At 50.2% G+C, this 24013-nt stretch overlaps 1 long non-coding RNA gene across 1 annotated transcript; it reads left to right on the top strand.

Annotated features, from left to right (window-relative positions):
* The first annotated feature begins 17178 nt into the window (after positions 1–17178).
* On the top strand, positions 17179–23121 carry LOC112542411 (uncharacterized). The gene is made up of 3 exons (XR_003086174.2): positions 17179–17687; positions 21901–21977; positions 22795–23121. It is a non-coding gene; the product is annotated as an uncharacterized LOC112542411 (long non-coding RNA).
* Positions 23122–24013: the final 892 nt, after the last annotated feature.

Genomic DNA, 24013 nt, shown 5'->3' with positions numbered 1-24013 from the left:
CCTGCTGCTGCTGCTGCTGCTACGCCAGTTCCACAAGGGTTGGCCCAAGAGGATCTGCCCTGGGAGGCCAGAAAGGGACTGGCTTTCTGAGCAGTTTCTGCATCTGCTCTCATCGCCTACCTGTTGCCAAGGAGAAGCACAGCTGAAAACTATTCCCAGTAGCCTGGTGCAGAGATTGTGCATGTGGAGAGGGCCAGCCTCTCGATCCCTCCCCTCCTTGCTCCCCCACCCCCCTTTTTTGTTGTCCTCCTGATGAGACAGCAAAATCTTTTCTTCCGCTGCTTCTTCTTCAGCTGGGAGAAGAGTTCAGGGCAAGGCCATGCTTATGCCCCACAACCTTGATCTGCCCTACCACGACTCTGGGTCCACAGGTCCTCTGGGGAAGTGGAGTTATGAGGAGCAGCCCTGCAGCATATCCAACCTCTTGCAAATGTTAAGATAACATTGGTGGGAGAGAGGCTGGAAGTGACTACCTCTCATATACGTATGTGCCGTTGCCTTTGGGGGACCTCCTGTAGCTCCGGGTCCTACCTTGGAGGGTCCCTGTTTAAAGGCAAGCCCCTCCATGGGGGGCAACTAGGGAGGTGTGCCATGGCACGGTGCCTTGTCCATGAGCCAGTCTGTCAGAAATTGGGAAGGGACCTGAGACAGCCACCGAGGCCGGGCTTTCCATCCCTCATGAAGGCACAGCCCAGGTCTTCGTGGGTCCCCTCTGCCTTTTACTACTCACCACTTCCAGGCTGTCTGTCTGCTTTTTATCCCAGTTCTTTTATTATTTTTAATGCATCCCTACTGTATTCTTTCATTCTGGGAGCGACTCTGGAAATGGGGTACCTGCTTCTAAAATAATACAATTCAAATATATATATATATTTGCTGGGTGCATAGGCCAGTCATTTTAAAAAGAGCAAATGGCATCAATAAGCCCATGAGTTATTCTCACCAGTCCCCATCAGTTCTGCAATCTCGTGAAAACGAGAGCAAAGCAATAGCCCCATTCATCTCCCGCAGGTCCAGATTGTCTTTCAAAGGCACTGGCTGGGGCTGCGTAGTCCTTAAGTGGCTCTGTTTCCTTTTCTCTTGCAGAGCAACACAGATGCTTTGTTTGGGGGCCAAAAGAAGCCAGCTGTTCATTCCTCTCTGCTGCAGCTTCCCATTCCTCTCCTCCTCCTCCTCCTCCTCCTCCTCCTCCTCCTCCTCCTCCTCCTCCATTGGCTGCCCAGTGATTAAGGGGATCGGACACAGTGCATAAACAGGACACTGGCAGTGGGGCTTAGGAACCTGCTGGTTTGGGAGGCTCGCTGGAGGAGGCAGAAGCCCCCAATCAGGTCAGAGGACAAAGGACCTGAAAGGAGACGGCTCTTTATCCTGCCATGACACCCCACTCCAAGCCTTTTCCCAGGCACCTGGTGGCCTTCTGGCTCCCTCCAGGGCTTGGCTGCTCTTTTGCTCTGAGGCAAATCCAGGCAAGTCGGGGCTGATGTTCCCGGCTCACCAGGGACCAGCTTGCAGAGCGCCCTGCCTCGGGGCGGTGAATGGTGGAGCCAGAAGTGCAGCCGGAGTGCCCTGCCCACCTTCCTGCCAAGCTGGCCGAGGCCCCTGTCCCCCAGGGCTCGCGGAGTCAGCAGCCGGTGGCCTTTCAGACCAGCTCTGGACCCCCCTGGGAGGCTGGAAGTCTGCAGCTCCATGTCTGCAGGGAGAACCTGCTCGTGCATTATGGGGCACCTGGAAAGAGAACAAAAACAGCAAAGGGCAGGGGATAAAGGGCTGTATGAATTGCTTCACAAAAAAATCCCATGCCTCATTTTTTCCTAGTCCTGGGGAAAAAAGCAGGTGGCACAAGACTAGGATTGTGCAGATTCATCCTGCCCACCAGAAACTTCCCTCCTCTATCACATCAGTCCTCCTGTGGTTCATCCTGCCTCATTCCTGATTGCAGAACGTGATCTGGGGGATATGCAAGGGGCGGGGGGGGGGGAGATGATGCACTTTTTCCATTTGCAAATGGAGAAAGTGGCTAGGCCAGACCCAGTGATGCGCTCTCGCCCTTCCCCCTTGCTGCTCTCCTGGACAGCCCACAGCCCTCAGCCCATGCCTGCCAACCATTTTCCTCACATGGGCACGCAGGCCTCCTAGAGATGCAATAGCTGGAAAGAGAAGTGATGGCACGCATCTCTCCAGGACCTTTCCAGTGACCATGTCCCCCACGGCACTCAGGCATGAGGATAACCTCCCCTGAGCCCAGCACGACCGCCCATAGACAGATCATTCTGTATTTTTGCCCTTGTTCTTTTGAGGATAGCCACAGCTGCCTAGGGCCCCTTTGCAACATCCCCACATCTTGTCGGGGAGATAATGCCCATCCTCAATATCTCTGAATTTATTTATCGGTGTGTCAGTCATGAAGAGATTAGCCCCCTGCACCGTCTAACTAGTTCCTGAGAGGCCCGTCCCGTGATCTTGCCATCTATCCACTGGGCTGACTCTGCGGATTTCAAGGGCAGATCTCTTGAGTGCTGCATCTGAACTCCCCCTCCCTCTCTAAGCCTATCCTCCAAGGTCTTTAAGCTTTCTCTGCTGAACCCCTCAAACGGACACTAGACATTTGCATAGTTTTAATTGAGACAGGGTGGCTTGGAGCCATCCAACTGCCCCAGTTAAAGAAAAACCTATACCAAATTGCTCTAGTGTATGTATAGATATATAGTGTTAATACTATATATACATACATACTTACATACATTATATACGTACATATAGCGTATGTATGTACGTATATATAGTGTTAAACCTATTCCACATTGCTTTAGTGTATGTGTATGTGTATGTGTATGTGTATGTGTATGTGTATGTGTATGTATATGTATATGTATACTTTGTGTGTGTGTGTGTGTGTGTATACATGTGTGTGTGTTCTCTTGTCTCAGATATAGATATGTACTGGATATGGATACAAGTTCAGGAGTGGAACTACCATCAGCCACCTCCTCTACATGGATGACATCAAGCTGTATGCTAAGAGTAAATCAGACATTGACTCACTGATCCACCTGACATGGATCTACAGTGAGGACACTGGGATGTCATTCAGACTGGAGAAGTGCAGTCAGATGGTAGTAAAGACAGGGAAGGTAGTTAAGACTGATGGGGTGAAACTACGGGCAGGTCACATAGCAGACAGCTTCAAGTACCTTGGTATCTCATAGTCACATGGGAACCACAATGAGGAGACAAAGAAAACAGCAACATCCAAATACCACCAAAGGATAAGACAGGTCTTGAAGAGCCAGCTCAATGGAAAGAACTAGATTCATGCTATCAACATGTATGCCCTGAGTCCCCTGCCACTCAGATAATCTGCTTCATGTAGATTTTAAAGAATGTAAGAGATAAAATGGAGCCCTGAGAGATTCCATAACCCAGCTATAATCCCCCAGCAGTACCTTCTGGAAATAGCCATCCAAATAGAAGTGGAACCACTGTAGTACAATGCCCCCACATCCCAACTCTATCAGGAGGATACCAAGGTCAGCTGAACTGAAGGCTACTGGAAGGTCCAGGAAGATCAACAGGGTCAAAGTCCACCTGTCTTTTTCTTGGCACAGGTCATCCCACAGGGCAAACAAGATGGTTTCTGTTCCTTAGCCAGACCTGAAACTGGATTGAAATGGATCTAGAAAATCAGTTTCATCCAAGACAGCTTGGAGGTGATTGGCTACCACCACTCAAGGACCTTGCCAAGGAAGAGAATATTGCTCACTGATCTTATTTTCATCCTCTCTAGGTCCAGTTTTGATCACTGCCACTTTTAGAAGCTGGAAGTGTTCCCTCTCTCAATGAGGCATTTACAACCTTCTGGGCCCAGCAGGACAGCTCCTCCCTACTAGATTTGCTAAGCCAAGACTGGCAAGGGTCAAGCACACAAGCAGTAGGCTGACCTTGTCCAAATACTCAGGCCTCAACAATTGAAACTCATACAATAAAACAGGACAGGATGGTGCTCTGACACTCAACTTCTGGAAGTGCATTAACTGTAGAGACTAAGTCATAGTGAATGCAAGCAACTTTATCTTCATAGTGACTCCAAATTTCTCCCAGCAGTACAACAGGAGAGTACAACAGCCAGATTGCAACAGACTCATTGCCACTCAGAAAAGCTTTTCTGGGCAACACTGAGAAGGTGCAATGGAGGCAGAGAAAAATGGTTTCTTTGCCACCCTCACTCCACTAAGTAGGCCCAATATAGGCACATGATTTCCTCCACTTGCATTCTAGCTGTCACCCACTTGCTCAGAGGTATACCATGGTGTTGTTTAGGTTCTGTGGGCAGGGAGAAGGCATGTAGGAGCAATTGTGTCAACTGCCCAGGACAACTCCACATTCCATGGATCAGCCAGGGTGTTGACAGGAGCACCAGGCATACCAGCAGGAAATTCCCCCAGAGCCCACTGGAATCAAGAAGAATCCATTAGTCTTGGGGGGATCATCTCAACAGATCTGGCTGTTGGCTACTGGGACTCTTCTTGTGAGACCATCTGTCTACCTGCATGTCTGTATGGGTAAGGTGGTCCAGGGAAGTGGTCCAGCCATCTTGTACATCAGTACCAAAGTGGCAGCTTTCTGAGGCAGCCCGTTTAGTGCCCATTTAAGAGCTGAGGTGAGAGCAACTCCTATAGCACCATCATTAGTGCGTTGTGCTAACAACAGGAACTCTTGGGACTGGAAGAACTTAGTTTACCTCCAGTCTCCTTAATGGCCATTGTTTAATTATGTGTCTGGATATGTATACAAGAACCTGGGAAGAGACCTGGATGCCCCTATAACTGTGGACTTGGATAGGGGGAGATATAGTACAGGGGGGTGAGCTAGCTAGGTAGGGAGAAGTGGAACTAGACATCTTACACCTCTTTCCTCTTTTGGTTCTCCCTCCCCATCCCCATCCTATTTTTGAATGTGTTGGGCATTTGGGAAAGACTGGAGATTCTGTTGGTGCACCACCTGCCCTACTGCCCATCAGTCTCCCTGCCTGGGCTGACAGACTTGGTCTTGGATCTCTTAAGGACTCCCAGATGGATTGTCTTGGGGAACCTGAACCTCTGTGTCATGGTCAGATCATTTCCTGGTGAAGTTTAGACTGCCAGCAGCTTTTCCCCTCTGCAAATCTGGGATCTATTAAGGTTGTGTTTGGAATAATCTTAATTCTATAAAGGAATGATAATATTGATCTTGAAAGATACTGTATCTGTGATGGTCCTCTGCTCCTGAAGTGGTGGGCATCTATGTGTTAAGTTTGGACATTAGGGACCTGTTAGGGGTACTGCTGCTATACCTATTGGTGTTGGGGTACTTCATTCACCATGCTTGAGGTCCAGGTTCAGGAGAGCTCAGGAATGTCAGAGTTTCATTCGGTGCTGAAAGTCAGGGTTCACCCTTGAGCACTACCCGGTACCCATCGAGGAGCGCTCACACTTTCGTTCGCAAAACAGATGAGGGACCCAATTGACTTCGCCAGGAGATGCCTGGCAATGGTGAGGGTATGAGTTCGCGGAGCGGCGAGGAGCCTGGACCAGAGGTTGCGACAGCGGGGCCAGTCCTGAGCGAGGGGAGAGGACGAGCACCCACGGCCAGTTTGCGGTGTCAGATTCAGCCAGCGCGGCTTGTCTAGGAACTTGCCCAGCCGCGCTTAGTCAGTTTCACCGCTCGAGTGCTACCAAGGAAAGGGGAAGTGAGAAACTGTGAACTGATTAATGGGCCAGCTGGCGCCACTTTACTAAACCGCAAGTGGATACTTTGTCTCAATGCCAAATTCCCGCTGTAGACAAAGGGGAGAGCAGAGATAAAGCAATCCGCACATGATTGGGAACTCCCGGCTTTGTGAGCAACAGAAAGACCCAACGACTACAACAACAATGCCATTGATAGAAAGCAATCAAGAACACAAAAGAGCTGGACTGAATCTGCCATTTGAGTAAAGGGGGGGATTACTGCGGGTAATCTGTAACCAAGCAACAGGGGCTAAGCACGGGAACGGGGAACTATAAATTGTATTGTAAAATGTGCCAAGCCAGTTCTGGCTTTGTCTGTAATTACGTACGTTACGCTTGAGCAAACTTCTTTGCTGAACACATGTGTCATGAGAGTTTCTCTGAGTCGAACAGGGTAAACCTTACACGCGGGACACCAGGTGGTCGTTCGGCATTGGGATGGGGCCCAAAGGGTTGATGAGACATGGGGTCACAATGACCCACAGTTCAGGGTCCAGGAGCAGAGAGCCGGAAGAGAGGCTGACCCAGATGGAGAGCGACTTCCAACAGCAACTGACAGCCATACAGGGTATGCTGCAGGTATTGCTTTGCGGACCCGAGGCCCCGGCTGGGGTAGCCACAGAGGGCGGCATGGAAGCAGGGGCTAGCGTGGGGCCCACATCCAGGCTGGCAGGGGCAGCCAGCCCCATGGGAGGTGCGACAGAGGACCAATGGGCAGCAGAGGCACTCCAGTTCAGGAGCTTGAAGAGCAAGTTCTCAGGGGATCCCGAGCAACTGCCCTGCTTTCTCACGCAGGTGAGGAACTTCATGGACTGGAGTGGGCACCTGTTCAGCAACGACGAGGAGCGGGATGTATGATGCCAACGTGGCAGAGCTGGAAGACTTCCCCGAGTTCATGCAGGCACTCAGGGATAGGTTTGAAAATACGTTGAGCGCCAGGCGAGCCCAAGATGAGATCCAGTGGGTGCCCCAGGGATACAATACGGTGTCCGAGTATACCTTGGAGTTCCTGGGCCTCACAGAAAAGCTTACCAACTGGCCAGAGGCCCTAAAGATCGACTACTTCCAGGAGGGACTCCACCCGGAGATCCTGGAGAGAGCACTCAGCAGGTACAACCCAGAGACCCTAGCAGAGTGGATCTGGCTGGCGGGGACAGCAGAAACCACCTGGGACCAGGTTAAACGAGGGACCCGAGCCCAGGAACCAACCAGACCTGACCGCAACGAGGTGGACCTGGGGGCGAGGCACAGGAGTCGATGGTGGAGGCCCGATAACAGGGAGGCTCAGCAGATGGCGAAGGCATGCAGAGGGAAGGGGCACTGGGTGATGGAGTACCCCTCGGCACAGGATGCCCCAACGCATTACCCAGAGGATGGGGCTCAGCGACCTACTGTGACCAGACCCCCCAACCGACTCCGAAAGGAGGCAGTGGCCTGCGGAGCAGCATGCGATGGGGCTGGCTGGCCCACTTCGAAGTCCGGTTCCGCGAGGGGGGGAGATAGAGCCGACGGAACCCGATGGGCGTCTATACTGAAGTGCACCCCAGTGCAGCTAATGGAGCCGCAGCGGGTGAGAGCTGCATACGGATGAGGGTCCACCTCAAGGGGGTGAGATCGGGGATGGAGGTGAACATCGAGGCCCTGCTGGATTTGGGATGTACCTGCTGGTGAGGACAAGGATGGTGCCAAGGGCGGCTGGAAAGCAAGAGGGGATGGCAGCAGTGGAGACAGTGGCACCAGGACACGAGAGGCCAGCAGCAAAGCAGGCGACGGCAGCGTTGACGCTGAGAGCAGGGGTGGCAGCGGTGGCAGAGTTTGGCGGCAGCGGGATCCAAATGGTCCACACTAGGTGAGGGGGGAGAAACCGGCAGTATACTGGGGCCCTACCACAGCCAGAAGAATCTAGAGATGCTTAGGACCCCATGGGAGCTGTCGCCTAACTTGAATATCCCTGCGACCCAGCTGGTGGCAAAAGGCGAGACCTGAGCCCATGCGGAGAAGCAGCAAAAGGAAGCAGAACCGGAGCTGATGCGAGCCTTTGCAGAAATGGGCAAGAAAGACTCCTGGTTGGCGAGCAATAAAAAATCATTGAGGGGACAAGGGGGCTTGTGGTGGCATGAGGGGAAATGCTATGTGACGGAGGATTGCTGTAGGGAGGTGCTGGAGAGAGGGCACACCAGCAAAAATGTGGGACATCGTGGATTTACCAAAACCCTATGCGGGCAGTTCTGGTGGCCATCCCTCCGGAAGGACATGGGGGCGCATGTGGCCAGCTGCCCAACTTGTGTGACGACTAGGGGAGAGAAGGGGAATCCTCGGGGACCCCTCCAGCCAGTAATAAACCCAGCCACAGTAAGGCTAGAGCCCCCAAAGCACTAGGAAAGGCCACCCAGTTATGGTAGATGGGGGGCAGTACCCCGGGTAGCAGAGTTAGAGAGAGGGGGTCTCTCTTCAGGGGGGCGGTATGTCAGATTCAGCCGGCACGGCACAGCCAACGTCGCTGTTCAGTTTCACCACCCCAGTCAATTTCACCACCCCAGGCGAACCACGAGTTAATTGCCAACAGGTGGCAGCGATTAACTCTGGCCGGGAGCGGATACCTTGTATCACAGCCGGCTTCCCTCGAGCACCCCAGGCAACGCAAACCGCAGCGGCTCGGAAGCACAGCGATCAGCACGCAATCAAGAATTCCCGGCTTAGCCTGCAGAGGAAAAACCCAATGAATGCAACAACTCCACAGACAAAGGACAGCAATCAGGGAGACAAAGAAACACGGCTGAATCTGCCATTTGGGCAAGGGGGAGAATACCGCAGGCAATCAGTAACCCAGGCAATGGGGCGAAGCGCGGGAATGGGGAACCTATAAAATGCTATGTAATCTGTGCCAAGCCAACCCTGGCTTTGTTTGTATCTACCTGCATTACACCAAACTTCTTTTGCTGAACCTGTGTTTTGCGAGAGTTTCATTCGGTGCTGAATGTGGTAACTCTTACAAGGAATTCATGGCATCCTTGGCAACCATGGGCTTATTCCAAGTAATTTCTGACTCAACAAACTGATATGTATGAGACTTTTGTGATTTTGTTATGGAGGGGATTTCTGTCACTCCTTTGTCCTGGTCAGATAATTTTCTGATTCAGATGAGATTGATTCCACTCTAAAGAGCTAATTCTACTTTATTGTAAAGCTACATTAACAGAATCTTGCAAGTATGAAAGTACAATCCCCCCCCCCGTCTCCTTTACAGCTCGAGAAACTAGGGAGGGTCCCATCCTGAGCCTCTTGCCCTGCCCACTATCCAGCTGTGGGCTCAGCTGTCTCTTATCTGACCGTTCCCTTGGCATCATCTCTTTGCCCAGTCTCCCAAGGTCTTTCCCACATACGATTACATCTCCATAGGGCAAAGGGTCCCATTAAGATGGGACACCTCAGACTTCTAATGGATCTGGAGGGTTTCTGGCAGGGGCTTGGGGAATTTCCTGGCCATCTGGAGGGCAGTTATACTGAATGTTTGGTTACCAACTATGACCTGAGTCCCTGATGAGATTTTTCCCACGTGGTCTTTCTCTGTTGGCCAATCTGGGAGCATTTCTTGGTTTACTAAGGATGAGGGGTGAGAAGTGATGCTTCTTGGAGTGTCAGCGGAGGAGGATAAAAAGTATATCTGGCCAAGTATGGATAACAACCCATGTTTGGGCCTACAGTATATGATGGCATTAAGGAAGACAATACTTCTGCTTGTTATTGCATTAGTGGGCTATCATCCAGCAGCCTTGTTTAGGGTAGCCAATTCCCTCTCAGGGAAATGCCCATGTCAAGACCCTCCGTTTGGCCAATGTGACTAGTTTATACAGTGTTTTGCTGGTAAAATTGCTCAGTTTCACCAGTGTCTTCACTTTTCATTGAGAGCAATGCGGTGATTGGTGACTCCTGGACTTGTTTTGGTCTGTGAACTCTGAGGAAGTGGATAGGGAGCCTTCTACAATTATTTCGGTCACTTGTGGGCTTCAGTTATGCCCTTCCTGTGAGATATGTGATTATCTAGATCCAGGAGGTATCAATGTCTCATTGTGGAAGAGAGTCCTGCCGGCACCCCTTCTAAGGAAAGGCCCTCCCTCTGTTCACTTGTTTGGAGCAACTCTAACTGATTCTTCAATCTTCCCTTTTGAGACAAGGTTATTGAAACAGGGTTGGGGAATCAGGTACAGAGCATCCTAGAGGAAGTGAATTAGGCAATGGCATGGGAGAAGGTGGCATTGACTACCCTGGTTTATGATCTTTGTCAAGACTTGGATGAGGCCCTCTCCATTGCCTTCAGTACAGTTAATCACGTTAACTTTGCCTTTTGGGGCTTTTGGCTCAAAGGCGGCTGCAGAAAACTAGGTGGTGGCAGCAGATCCTTCCCGGCAGTGGGGACAGCAGTGGATGTGTTTGAGTTTTCAAAAAACACCTGTGGCCACACATGGGAGAGGTGGCTGATGATAAGGTCTTTGCCCAGCTTCAGCTGCACCCTACCTGGAGCAGGAGGACCTTGTCACTTCAATTTGTGACTTCATCACTGCTCAACTAGGCTACTGCAATGTTGCCATTGGTCCAGAATGTAGCGGCCTGTTTGTTAATTGGCACTCCAGCCCAGGGGCACATTGTATCTGTGCTGTGAGCCCTGCACTGGCTCCCGACGGGCTTCCAGGTATAATTTCCAGTGCTGGTTTTGACCCATATATGTTTTGGCACCTACTTACCTCTAGGACCACACACTCTAACTAGAATTGTCCTGCATGATGTGCTCATTTTAGTGGTAATGGCTGGTAATTCTCCCCTCTGGGAAACAAGGAGGGCTGAAGCTAGGAGGGACCACTTTTCCATAGCAGCACTCATTCCTTGGAACAACAGCCCAGTGTAAATTAGATTGGTCCCTTCCTTGATTTCATGCTGAAAATGGAGCTTTTTCAAAGAGCAGTTGCAGTCTTAAATGATATCATCTATGTTGGACGCAATCAGTTTTTTAGCTACTCATTTCAGGAGCAGTAATTGACATTGTAACATCCCATGCCAGGTTTATTAGCATTGTTTTTATTGAATTATCTCACCATTGGACTACTGCAACTTGCTCTACAAGCTACTGGCCTTGGCCTGGGTAGTTGTGAGCACTCTAAAGTTGTCTGTGCAACACTACTTCAGTAGCTGCGTTGGCTGCCAATTAGTTTCCAGGTGCAGGGCAAGGTGCTGGTTTTCACTTTAAAGCTCTTCATGGTTCAGGACCTGGAGATCTTTGAAGATGCCTTCTCAGGTGTGTCTCTGCCCATCCTGTGAAATCCAGAAGAAAAGGCTTGCAGATGGTCCTGTCCTTCCCGGAATGACATCTGCAAGGAGCCCATCTTCAAGTCTTCTCAGCGATGGCCTTCTTCTGTGGAATACCTTGCTGAGCCTCCCTGCTGAGCTCCTGAAGAGCTGTAAAGAACAAGAAAAGGCAATCAAAACAATACTACGCAGTCCATCATGGCACATAACAACATCTGTCCTCCTGAGCTGAATAGCCTTGGAGAGAACATTTTGGGACGTTGCTGCTGCTGCTGCCTTTGCTGTTCTGAGATGATTTGGCTGTTTTGGTGTATTGTTTGTAATTATGTTTATCACCGTAAGTTGCTCAGGGCCTGCAGCATAGACATTTTAGTAAAAAATAAGTAAATAAATTTGCCATGGATGTTTTAATTATAAACTACCATGCATGTTTTAAATGTTATACTGTATACATTGTGTTAACTGGTGAGAGCCATACTGAATTGCAACACTATATATAAGGAATAAATAACTAAATAATTTCTTTCCTCCTAACTTGGGATGAAAAATAAGGCAGCGAGGAGCCTGTTTCAAGTTACCCATGTTCCTTCTAGCAGAACTCTCAAATCTTTTGAGTTTTGCTCCATGACAAAACCTCAAAACAATCCTCTTTTAAAGATTTCTGCACACATGCACACTCTCAGATCAGATTGTAGCATGTATTTCACCCTCCTGTTCCTTTATTTGGAAAGCCGGTATTTCCAAATAAAGCATGCTGACTGCCCAAAGCACCCTTTTAAAGAAAAAAAAGAATGATGGAGGATGCTAAGGAAAGGAGCAGCAATCCTTCTTACCTTCCTGGGTTGATGGAGAAAGTTGGCGAGGGGATTGCAAGTGCATTCAACCAACAGGGACGCGAGTCCTGCATGCACTAAAGGCTCGTGCTGCTAGGAAAGGTGGTGATAACATTCGGTGGAATGGATATTTATCCAGTTATTCCTCTCCACCTTTGCAAATGGCAGGGGAATGACAGGTGGAAGACAGACACAGAGACCTTTAAAGACATTATGCTTCCCTTAAGCGACTACCTTTGCTAAAACTTTTGGGAAATTTCTCCATCCACCTTAGGAGATGAGAAGGGACAGGATCACTGTCTGTCCACCTTGCCTTCCACATCTTTCGCTGAATGCCTGCTGAGGACCATAAAATACTTCTTCTGCAGAAATACAAGTGTGTTTCCATACATCCATTAATCCATCTAGTTGTTCAGATTGTTTGAGTTTCACACAATTCCTGAATGGCAGCATATTAAAGGCACTTCAGATTTGATACATCCCAACTTGGTAGAAATTGGGGCAGCATGACTTTTCTTCATCTTAGAACATGAAGCCACAAGGCAGAGACTGCAGAATCACTCTTTCTGTAGTGTGTGAAAGACAGGAAGTGGTGAGCAGCCTGGCAACTGGGAATGAGTCAGATTGCCTTCACTTAGCCAAGATGGTTTGCTTCCACCCTGGTGGATCTACCTTACTGACACATGTGCTTCTTGCTCAAGGTGCTTGTCTGCATTCTGCAATTTTCAGTTTATGGGCTGAGAAGCACACACACAGAAAAAGAGTAAATTGCTAGGGAAGACCCTCTTCCTTCCTTCCTTCCTTCCTTCCTTCCTTCCTTCCTTCCTTCCTTCCTTCCTTCCTTCCTTCCTTCCTTCCTTCCTTCCTTCCTTCCTTCCTTCCTTCCTTGGATTGTTCCAATTATGCTCCATTCCAACACCTCTGAGGGGGCCTAACCCATCTTGGTTCTTCTGAGCAGGTGATCAGGTTCAGATCCAACCACCCTCATGAAGTCAGCAGTCTTAAAGAAAGAGGCCCTTCTGAGAAGGATCACCCTTCTTCTTCTTCTTCAAGTCACTGTCCTTGTTGGAGCCACTGTGCTCTCCTCGGTGTGTCTCTTGCAGCACGTTCCTCCAAGACGTCAAGGGGCACTGATGCAAGGGAGGCTGATTAGTCCAGTGACATGCCCAGTGATCCATTCCCTGCGCTCACCCAGCTGTGTTGGCTGGGTTCTTTCAGCCATGAACTGACCTTTCGTTTCTCACAGAAGGTCTGCCATAAAATCAGAATTGTGCTCACCCACTATGAAATGGTAGCCCAGCCTGACACTAAAGAGATATGATGTCCCATAACGGGTGACCTGAGTGCAGCTTATCTCATCAGCAAGTGGAAGGATGGCTTCCTCATAAAAGGTCTGTGCTTTATGCACAATTCTGAACGGGTGTGTGCATGTGTGTGTAAATAGAGAGAGAAAGGTGCAGCAGTTTTGAGGGTTGCCCTGGATGCAGGTTGGCTCCCTCCCTTTCTTTGTTCATGGTGAGAGTTTAGAAGAGACACAGCAGTCCTGCAGAATAGTAAGCTCATGCTCTGGGTGGAAGCAGCAACATTCCCGTTTTCTCCTCCAAAAGGCAGAGGGAAAAGGGTCCGCTGCCCCTGAAGTGAAATGCAAGGGCCACGTAGAGCAGAGGGAGAAGCGCAGCTCCCTCTCCTGGGGCAGCGGCAGCCGCGGGATCTGTCCCAGGCTCGGCTTTTAGGCCCATCGCTCAGAGGCGGCCAACAGGGGTGGCCGGAAGGGCCTCTGGCTCTTGCGTGGACCCTCCCAACTTCTGCCTCCGGCGAACGACTGAGCAGGCCGCCCTCTGTGGAGCCGCAAAGTCTCACCGCTCGAAGGGTCCTCCATGGAGTGAGGCAGTCTGTGCCTGGGTGCCAGGGAGCTGTTGAGGGGGAGGGAAGCCTTCTTGCTTCTCTACGTAAAGACCCTCAGCCCAGATCCATCTGGGGCCTGTCCGGTGTGAGCCAATTCACTTTAGAGCTCTCCTTAACTTCAATAAAAAGTTGAGGATTAGAACTGGCTTCTCTCCAGGCGCTGATCCTTGAAAGCGACTCCCCCCCACCCCGCCGTCCTTCCTCCTTTTTCTAATTGCTTCCCTTAGGTTGGCTTTTTCACAGCACAGTATGTTGAGGATGGGCGAGGACAGCTTTGGGACAGCTGCTCCCAGAGTCCACTGGCCTTGCGGTGGGTGGCTCAGCTTGTTCCACAACCCGCAGCTCTGCAGGGGTGGCAAGCCCTCTGCAAGTGATGGCTGAGAGCGAAGCACATCATTGCAACCTGTCCCTTCCCACGTAGTGGGAAAGCCCGGAGGGGCTGTCAGGAAGAACAGTGGAGGGAGGGAGAGTGAGCGCGGCAGAGGCTGGGCAGGGCTTGGGCAGGATGGTCTCCAAGGTCCTTTCCGACTTTCGCGCTCTGTGAGTCTCCTACTAAGCATTTCCCTGCAGGACCTAAACTCAAAGCTGTGCTCAGATCTTCTTTTTTTCCTTTTTCTGAAAGGAAAGGGAAGGTCTCTGATTCCCCATCCCAAATCCTAGGTGACACCAGAGGTTCTGGTGGATGAAGTCCCTGGACTTGCTGCCTTCTGGGGCTTTTGGGCTACACCTGAACATGGAGGAAGGGGAGCAAAGTGTTGCTCGGCTTGTTCACCTATTGGGGGTGGGGGAGGGCTGCCTCTGAAATGCTCTGCCCAGCCTCTCCCCACACCCAAAGATATAAAATGGTTGCATAACCAAAGGAGACCTCCCTGTCCTGTCACAGTTTTTAAAAAATCACAGCTCCCCCTGCACAATCTGTGAAGAGCACTCACCGCCCCTCCTCCTTGAAGGACCAGAATGTACCAGAGGGGCCCCTGGGGAAGGGCCCTGCTCAGGAACAGGGATATCGGCTGCCCAGCGGCTCCTGTTGGCTGTGGGACTCAGGAGTTCCAGGTGACATTCCTCAGCCCTGCCCTTTGACTCTCCTCTGGCCCCACTCTTGAATTTCTTGAAGGGCAAAGGAGCAGGGTTTTGGTTCCTGCAGCCCCACATTTTCAAAAGAGATCCATGTTTGCAGTTTAGCACTTTCAAAGATCAGTGTCCAAAGTCATCCAATAGCTGGTGTGCAGGTGGGGTGATGGTGGTGTAGAGTCTCTCTTGCTTCGTAGGCAGCCCCTGAATCCACTATCTTGCTACCGGGCCTTGATGGGGAGTGGGGGTCAACTTTTGGTTCCCACCATCTGCCCATCCCTGGAGGGTGGTGATTGGTGGGTGGACTGCTGCTGGGCTGTGAGGCTGAGAAGGAGAGAGGGCAGCCATGGCTGAGGGCTTAACGGGTGGCCTGGCTTCAGATGCCCCACAGAATCTAAATCAGGACCCCCGTCTGGTGGCCGGTCAGAACAAAAGCAGGGGGGGCGGTCAGCAAAGGTTATCCTGGTAGCGTTTTCTGATTAGTTCCACATTGGTGGAGAGCACGTTATCCCAACTATTAGGCAAGGCCAAAGCGATAGTGCCAAAGATTTTACTTGCTTTTGGAATGGAGGCACCAGAATCCAGAAGCAAAGAGGGCCTGGCAAGGTTCCCAGATGTGGGGACAGCAGAGTCTCTTCACTTCCATAAGAAAGTCCTGGTCTAGGAAGCTTCAAGCCTCATCTTCCCAGTCCCGGAGGAGGAGGAGGAGGAGGAGGAGGAGGAGGAGGAGGAGGAGGAGGAGGAGGAGGAAGAGAACAACAACAATAGTTATAACAATAATAACGATGATGATATCATCTCCAGGAGAGCCAGCTTTTGCTGACAGCTGGTTTCTATTGGGCTGAGGACCAAAGACATTTGGGGGCTGGGGTAGGGGGTAGGGGGGAGAGGTGAGAAGGCGGTAATGAGGAGGATGAAGACAAATGATGAAAGCTCTGAAATGCGGAGGGTGGAACTAAACCAGGAGGACCCGCTGTGGGAGAGACCCGTGAAAGCTTTGAAGCTGCTCTCCATAGGGTGTCCCTTTAAACCTTACACCCTGCTGCAGTGGGGTAGAGGAAGCAAAGATGGGGAGGGGAGGGGGTTGAGTTCCTTCTGAAGGTTTTACGAGCTCCAAGTCTGACCTGCCCTTCTGTCAATTATCCCTGCAATCGCCTCCCTGCCCCAGGCAGCGAGAGCCGGTTCATTCCTTTTCTTATCCTGACGTTAGCTCGAGGCTGGGGGAACCACATCCTTCACAGAGAAGGCAGTAATGTCCGTGAAAGGGCTGGCCTGGAAGACAACTGGAATCCCAAGGCCCAAGAAGCCTGCGAGGCCACCTTCCTGCCAGCCCCTCTGACCAGAAGGAGTGACCAGAGCATCCGAGGGAGTTCTGGAGTGGACCATTGGCTCGGCTGAACTGCGCCCAAGCTCAGGACAGGGCAAAGGCGTCCCTGCCTGGTGAGACTAGACCTAGCATCTGCCAAAAACTTGTTTTGTGGTATTAGCAGGCTCCTTCTTTCTCAGCATCAAGCACAGCCTCCTGCCCTCAGTCACAAAATTAACAGGCCTGCCAAAGCGGGGGGGGGGGGGGGGTGTCTTGTGAGAAGGGATTCAGAGCTGCTTCCACATTGGGCAGAGCGGACCTCCCAAGCAGGTGATGAAGGATGCGGCAGGGTTTGAGCCTCCCTGTTGCTCACCCCCATCTCTTAGAGGTGTACAGGAGCCCTTTGATCCTTGAATGGTCACAGCCTGGCAGACGTGACCTCCACGGATCGGTATAACCCTTTTTCCTGCTGAAAGCTGATTAGTAGCCTATCTACCATTATCACATCTTGCGGTTGTGAAATCCTTAAAGTAATTATAGTTGTGTGAAATCTTCCTTCTTCTTCCCCTCTGAAACTCCTGGGAACTTCAAGCTGTGCCTGAAACTCTATGAATCCTGACCAAGACTGGTGGCTTCTTCCAGTCAATGTCCTCCTCTCATCACTTTTCACACACCATGTCATAGGAGATTTTAGTGACATTGTATTGTTGTCACCACATTTTTTTTCTTACTGGCACACTGAAACCTTTTGAGCCGAGTAGATAATTTAGAGTGAATCAAGCCATGTGAGAAGAACATTTTTTTAAATGAATGGAATTTATGGAATGCGCTGACATTTCTCAAATATGCTGGGAGACATTTGAATATTCAGGGTCACTGGTTTCTCTGTCCCTGTGAGTAATACAGAGATCAACCTTTTTATTTTACTTTTCCTTCAGGCGCAGATCTTTTTCTGCATGCTGCTTTCTTTTCTTTCAACTCTTTCTGATAGCTCATTATTAAATGATAATAATAGTTAAAAATGCATAATTTTAACATCCCTGGACAGATTCCAACAGCCAAACAGCAGTTTGCAAGCCAAGATATCGCCTGGCTCCTCTCTCAGGGGTTCTTCCCTTCATATGAAGAGAAATTCCAGAGATCCCTGGAGGGCAGGATTTGCCCATTCCATGCAAGGCCCACAGCTTCTGTCTTCGCTGCCTGCAAGAAATGGAGGATAGAACTATAAATCAGTTAAACATTCTTAAAACAAAACTTTATTCTGCAATTTAACTTTAAAAGGGCAGAATTTGGTTTCACCTGCTCAGCATTAAGACGAGTGGTCCCAATCCTAAAGAAGCAAAGCAGCGGGCATCCCGGATTGAGTGGCGCGGCGTGTCGTTTGGGATGCCGAGTCGTGCCTGGCAGAGCCTGGTGGAGGTTAGTGTGACTCGGCAGAGCCTGCAGGAGCTCGTTGGAGGCTGATGGAGCCGGGCTGCACGGCTGAGTGGCGCAGTGAACACCAGAGTAAGTAGCCTGGGGCGAGCGATGCAGCAAGTCCCCCGAAGGGAGGCCTGGTCTGCAGTGGCCTGGAGAACAGCCGAAGTAGGGCTGGGACAGTTCAAAAGACCGGAGGTTTACTGGACTGGCGCTGGAGTAATAGTGGTACCTTGAACGGGACTGGGCACATTAGCCGAAGAATTGGTGGCAATGGCCCAAGGCCTGGAAATCGGCCAGAGACTCGGTCTGGGGCAGCCTAGGTTGTCAACTTGATTGGCCCCTATAGCCTATGCAGACAGGGCAGAGGTGGGTGGGGGTCCCTCCTGTGTGTGAGAGTTTGGGTTGCCCCTCCCTAGTGTGAGAGACAGGGAGGGGAGCCCAAGGGTGAATGTTAGAGTGCGAATGAGGGTGTGAGTGTTGTGAGGATACTTGCCCCCCGCAAGTGAGAGTCGGGGAGGGAGGGGAAGTGGATTGCGTACCTCCTGCCAGCTAGTGAGAGAGGCTGGTGAAGGGGGCACAGTGGGCAGTAGTGGGTGAACTGGGTGAGGGTTAGGGCTCTGATGGCACTGAGAGCAGTAGCTGAAGTGCTGAGGAGCCCACCACCACTCTTTGACTGACCGAGGTGTGTGTTGGTGCATGGCTGGATGGAGAGCCCCCTAACCAGGGAAACCGGAGGCTGGAGATTGGGGGGAAGTGGAGGCTCTGGCATGGTTAGGGCGGGTTACACTATGCAGGTGGTGACGGGCAGGGAATGTTATGATGGGAGTCAGAGGGTGGGCTGCTCTCGGGGAAGGCGCCCCTGGTGTTTGCTACCGGTGGCGTGTTCCAGCCCTCTGGACTCAGACCCAGGCCCCGGACAGCAGATCCACGGTGGCCCTGGCTTTCGGCTGCTGCTTCTTAACTGCCAGGTCAGTTAACAACAAGGCCCCCCTTATATATGATCTGATCACTGAGAAGTGGGCCAACCTGGCATGTATTACTGAGACCTGACTGGGCCCTGGAGGGGGGGTGCCTCTTTCACAAATGTGCCCAGCCAGGTTTACAGTTTGGCACCAGCCGAGACCCCAGGGCAGGGGAGGAAGGGTAATGGTTGTCATCTGGGACTCTCTATTGGCCTTCAGGGGTGCTGGCCCACAAGTGGCCAGTTGTGAGACCCTCTTTCTTAGGTTGGGCTCTTGAGAACAGGTGGGGTTGTTGCTGCTGTACCAGCCTCCCTGCTGCATGGCAACCTCCCTTCCTGAGCTGCTGGAGGCTGTCGCGGGGCTGGCGGTGGAGTTCCCCACACTTATGGTTCTGGGGGACTTCAATCTGCCATCCCTGGGACATGCCTCGAAGATGGCCCGGGAGTTCATGGCCACCCTGGCAGCCAGGGGCCTGTCCCAGATTATTCACGACCTGACTCAGGACAGTGGTCTCTCACCGGACTTGGTTTTCTTGTCAGAGCAGTGGCAATGTGATCTGAAGGGGGAATTACATCTGTCCCCCCATCATGGTCTGATCGCGCCCTGGTAGCCTTGAGATTCTCCTATGCTACCCGCTCCATAGGGAGGCAGGACCCATTCGATTGGTCCGCCCCCGGTGACTGATGGACCCAGTGGGATTCCAGAGGGAGCTGGGGACTATACCCAAGGATCTGCTGCACGGTCCAGCAGAGGCCCTGGCTGCCACCTGGAATAGGTAGGTGGCTGTCAGGCCTAGCCCAAGGAACTCCAAGGGACAATGCAAATTCAGTTCAGCTCTGTTTATTAGCTACAACCTCTAGCAAGAATCTTCCCAGACTGAAACTCCAGCTCCCAAGCCATCCAGCCACAACAGTGTGAATTCCTCAGGGAGGTGCCAGTCTCATCCTCTTGTATCTCCCACGCTCCTCTGGCGAGCTAAGAAAATGTTTATATCTCTGAGCCTGGCCTTCATAATTCCATTCCATCACATTGGCCGAGGCCTTGGACAAGATCGCGGCCATGCGACCTCTTTTGACCCATCGAGCCTGATGCTTCCCATGGTTTACGGAGGAGTTGAGGGTCTTGAAAAGGATTAAGAGATGTCTAGAGCACTGCTGGAGGAAAACAAGGACCGAATCCGACTGAACACAGGCTGGAGCCACTATTAAGGCCTACCTTGTGGTGGTAAGAGTGGCGAAACATCAACATTTCTCTGCTTTTATTGCATCTGCAGAATGCTGCCCAGCAGCCCTGTTTAAGATCACTCAATCTCTTCCGGAAAAGGTAGGCCCAGTGACCCACCTACAGGGCCATGCAGAGGAGTTTTCTGGGCATCTGGCAGATAAAATTGCTCAGATACGTTCCCAGTTGGATGCCAAGCATGTAGCATGGCCTGTGGAGATGCCTGGGGTACATACTTGCCCTGTTATCTGGGAACAGTTTGATCCTGTTGGACTGAGGAAGTGGACAGGGTCCTCCAGGCTGTAAATGCCACCACCTGTCAATTAGCTCCATGCCCCTCCTGGCTGGTTAAGGCAGTTTGGAAGGTGACGTGGGTAGGTCCAAGTGATGGTGATTTCATCCTTGAGAGAAGGAGTGTTTCCAGCGGCCTTTAAAGAGGCATTGGTGCACCCCCTCCTCAAGAAACCATCACTGGATCCCACTATACTGGACAATTTTCATCCAGTCTCCCACCTTCCCTTTTTAGGGAAGGTGGTGGTGTTGCAGCTCCAGAGGATCCTGGATGAAACGGATTATCTGGACCCTTTTCAGTTGAGTTTCAGGCCCAGATTTGGGACTAAAACAGCATTGGTTGCACTTCTGGATGATTTCTGGTGGGAGCAGGATGGGGGTAGTGCATCCATCCTTGCTTTTCTTGACCTCTCAGCAACTTTCGACCATGGTATCCTTCTGAGGTGGCTTGGGGAGTTGGGGGTGGGTGGCACAGTTTTGTGCTGATTCACCTCCTTCCTCCAAGGCTGGTCCCAATCAGTGTTGATAGGCAGTGAGAGGTCCAGCCCATGACCCCTGCTTTGTGGGGTGCTGCAGGGTTCGGTACTCTCTCCACTCCTTTTTAACATCTACATGAAACCACTGGGTGAGATCATCTGCCACCATGGGATGAGGTATCATCAATATGCAGATGATACCCAGTTATACATCTCTGTCCCAGGTGATCTGAGTGATGTCGTGACTACCCTTTTGTGGTGCCTGGAGGCTGTGGGGGTCTGGATGGGGAACAACAGGCTTCAGCTGAACCCTGGTAAGATGGATTAACCCTGGCTGTGGGTTAATGGCTTCTCTGTATCCAGGACTTTGCCATCTTTGGTGCTGGATGGGGTAGCACTGCCCCAGACAGACCCAGTGTATAATCTGGGGGTCCTCCTGGACTCACGGCTCCTGCTTGAAGAGCAGGTGGCAGTCATGGCCAAGAGGGCCTTTGCTCACGTACGGGTTGTGCACCAGTTACACCCTTTTCTGGATCGGGAGTCCCTCCAGTCAGTCACTCATGCCCTAGTCATCTCCCGTATAGACTATTGCAATGCAATCTACATGGGGCTATCCTTGAAGAATATCTGGAAGTTTCAGCTGGTTCAAAATGCAGCCACACAGGCAATTTTAGGTGCCCCAAAAATGGCACATGTTATACCTTTGCTACATGAGCTGCATTGGATCCCAGTTTGCTTCCGGCTCCAATTCAAGGTGTTGGTTATCACCTTTAAAGCCCTACATGGCATGGGACTGGGTTACCTGAGGGACCATCTCACCCCCATTATATCTACCCGTCCCACCCAGTCAGGCAGAGAGGGTATGCTGCAGACCCCATCAATGAAAAAAAGTCGACTGGCGGGGTCCAGAAAGAGATGCCTTCTCTGTCGTGGCCCCCACCCTATGGAATATTCTCCCCCCAAAGGTGAGGCAGGCCCCAACTCTCTTGTCCTTCCAGAAAGCAAAAAAAGGGGCAATCAACCCTGGGGTTGGCTAGCACCTTGAAGATGCTCCCATATGTTAACATCTTCGAGGATATTATTATTTGTGTATGTGTTTGGTTTTATTCTATTTTTACTGTATTTTTATATTGTTCTTATTGTATTTTAATTAATATTTATTGTTGTTTTATTGTGAACCTCCCAGAATTACTTTTTTGTGAGATGGGTGGTATCTAAATTTGAAATATAAATTAAATTAAATTAAATTAAATTAAATTAAATTAAATTAAATTAAATTAAATTAAATTAAATTAAATTAAATTAAATTAAATTAAATATTATTGTCACCTCTCCTGAAATCCATTGCAGGTCCAGTATTGTGTCTGATCCTCAGCTGCTCTTCTGCAACCTCTGGGACCCTCTTTAACTGCCCCATTGAATTTCAGGTTTGTCAACATTCAGTGGCATAGTTTCTTACTGTTTCATGGTGGGAAACACATAAAGCCCTAAAATGGGCTTATCAGAGTTGTCTAGAGGAGAATATCTAGCGTACCCACTTCAAATCTTAGGGGGACCAACGGTTTGTGTTCTGCATATAGCTAGAAGGAGGGCAGTCCATCAAAGTACTTTGAGAATTGTCTACATGCCGACACTGCTGTGAGACATGCTGTGTAGGGGCCTAGCAAGTTTCCATTTCCAGGGCTGTTATGAAGCAAGGTTCCACCGATTCATTGCTGCTGGACTTAGCACTCACAACAGACCACTCACTGACCACATGGGAAGCAGTTAAGAGTTGCTTGACACACACAGAGAGGTTTTTCTTGTATGTGCACCTATTGGAAATGGCATCTGTTTGGACAGTTCATACAAGGGGCCCCAACTTCTGCCAGTGGTGGTCCAAATCTTCCAAATATTGCTCTGTTGCCCCTTTAAGTTATTATAACTGAACTGTGGCTTCAATGAAGTTGTCAATCGAAAGCCTGTCTTTGTTTTAAGCAAAGAGGTCTGAGCCATTTGGCACTGAAGGCCAAAAGTACCTCCACTTCTCTTTTTGAAAGCTCCAGAAACCCCTTTTTCAGTTTGAGTAGAAAACTACTTTCAAAAGACTATCTGATGGCTTACAGAAACAATTATATACAGTTCAAAAATCTGGTGTTTCAGTCTCTTTTGTGGTATGGCTTCATTCAATAAAAGGGCGGCAGAGAGCAAAATTTAGTCATATTAGCATAATGGTGATGCTGACAAATCTTCTTACATTCCCAGGATCTCACCACTGTGACTCCCAAGAAGGAAAAAAGCAGGACACAAAGCCTTATGAAATAAATGTTTGCTGTGGAATGTATGTCAGCCAAATAGTGACGGTAAGAAGCAGGGCTAGAAAATAATGTTAATGCTCATCTGACGTGTGATTACCCTTGTGTCTGGATCAATCCAACTAATGGCACAATAAGCCTTGCCTAGAGAAGCAGAGGGAGATCCATCCTTGAGCTGGGTGATGCCACTTAACTCTTAGAAGCTGGTAATCTTGATAGTCCCTTGGCTAACCAGTCTCTTTCTCTTGAGGAGCACACCTCTCAGAACTTGGGTGAGTCCTTTTATCTGGGGCCTGGCACTGATGTTCTTCTTCTTGAACCTAGGACTTTGGATAAAATATCATGTACATTTTTGAAAATATCATTTAAAAAGGGGAGGAGCTCCATGACTATTTAGACTCTTGGACGTCTGGCTCAAACCTTCACCCATTAATCGGATAAATCCCTTAATGAATGCGTCCTGCTGTCTCAGCCCAACCATCCTCAGAGACCTGTTGAGACAATGACTTGGGAAAGCAGAGTAGTCTTCAGCCATTTCCTTATGAGCAATTGATAGCATCTTCTAAGGTCACTCAGCCATTCCTGTGGTGACAAATTACTAACAAAGACAGACATCACACTGCCACAGTGAGAGATTGCTGACCCTAAAATACGCTATAAATTACTAGCCCACGTCCACTAATGTGAACTCATGGGACAAAGGGAAGAGCAAACAAACGTAATAGATTAAAATAAAAAGAATCGCAGGTCGGCAAAACTTGCAATTATCTGATTTGCTTGCCCTTGGATTTTTGATGCTTCATAGAAAGCAGAGTGACTTTCTGCTCACCTTTGCTATCCAGGAGAGTTGGGCCTAGCTGCTCCTGTTATCCCCAAAATGAAAAGTGTGTGCGTGTGTGTGTGCGTGTGTGTGTGCATATGTACAGCACAGCTCCCCCTTGCCATGCCTTCTGGAGACAGAGCAAAATATGGGGACGGGGGAGGGAGAGAGAGACCAGGCAGGAGAGTTTTGATCAAGGGTCCTCCCTCTATCCTGTCTGCTCTTTCAGGCCTCTGCATCTACTTCTTGTGTCTTCAGCAGTATACCCTGCCTACACATCGGTACACTAGATAGATCAAATACAGGTCACATGCATGGATCCATATTGTGCTTCTGGGAGGCCTCACTG

The sequence above is a fragment of the Python bivittatus genome, unplaced genomic scaffold (assembly GCF_059951505.1).
Source record: "Python bivittatus isolate LINGU-HERP-01145 unplaced genomic scaffold, Pbiv_v1 ctg000790_np1212, whole genome shotgun sequence".
NCBI classification, from domain to species: Eukaryota; Metazoa; Chordata; class Lepidosauria; order Squamata; family Pythonidae; genus Python; species Python bivittatus.
This window is presented reverse-complemented; position numbering and strand designations above follow the sequence as displayed.